The sequence below is a fragment of the Chiloscyllium plagiosum genome, unplaced genomic scaffold, assembly GCF_004010195.1.
Source record: "Chiloscyllium plagiosum isolate BGI_BamShark_2017 unplaced genomic scaffold, ASM401019v2 scaf_5436, whole genome shotgun sequence".
NCBI lineage: Eukaryota > Metazoa > Chordata > Chondrichthyes > Orectolobiformes > Hemiscylliidae > Chiloscyllium > Chiloscyllium plagiosum.
In genome coordinates, this window is record NW_025213517.1 from 32,857 (window position 1) to 33,939 (window position 1,083).

The window sequence follows — 1,083 nt, forward strand, 5'->3', positions numbered from 1 at the left end:
CTCTAATCCACTTCAATCCAGCTCTCAGTCATCCTGTACTAATTCAGGCCTCGAATCCTGCCCCATCCAGCTCTCAGCCATTCTGTACTGATACAGGCCTCTAATCCACTCCAGTCCAACTCTCAGCCACTCTGTACTAATACAGGCCTCTAATCCGCCCCCATCCAGCTCTCAGCCATTCTGTACTGATACAGGCCTCTAATCCACGCCAATCCAACTCTCAGCCATTCTGTACTGATACAGGCCTCTAATCCGCCCCCATCCAGCTCTCAGCCATTCTGTAGTGATCCAGGCCTCAAATCCGCACCAATCCAGCTCTCAACCATTCTGTCCTGATACAGGCCTCTAATCCACTTCAATCCAGCTCTCAGTCATCCTGTACTAATTCAGGCCTCGAATCCACTCCAATCCAGCTCTCAGCCATTCGAGACTCTTGCAGTTCTCCATCGGCTCCTCTTCAGCTCTCAGCTGCTCCGCACTGATCCAAGCCTCTGGCTCACTCTGTTCTGCCTCACATCTGCTCCACACTGATCCAGGCCTCCAGCCCACCCTGTTGTGCCTCTCAGCCTCTCCACACCACACGAGGCCTCCAGCCCACTCTGATCTGCCTCTCAGCCTCACCACACCACACGAGGCCTCCAGTCCACTGTGTGCTGGGTCACAGCAGCCCCGCACTGATCCAGGTCTCCAGCCCACTTTGTTTTGCCGCACAGCTGCTCCGCACTAATCCAGGTATCCTAATTTAATCTTGTCCCATTTGACAGCATTTAGCCCTTATCCCTCTGAACCCTTCCTATTCATATAGCCATTCAGATGCCTTTCACATGTTGTAATTGTAACAACCTCCATCACTTCCTCTGGTAGCTCATTGCTTCCACGCAGCACCCCTCTGTGTGAAATAGTTGCCGCCTAGATCCCTTTGAAATCTTTCTCTTCTCACCCGAAATCTATGCCCTGTAAATTTGGAATCCTTTACCCCAGGGAAAGCAGCAGGTAAATCGGACACGGAAGAAAAGGAGATTACATTTTAATCACAGGCCAGTTTATTTCACACAGAGAGTGGTGAGTGCTCGGAATGTGCAG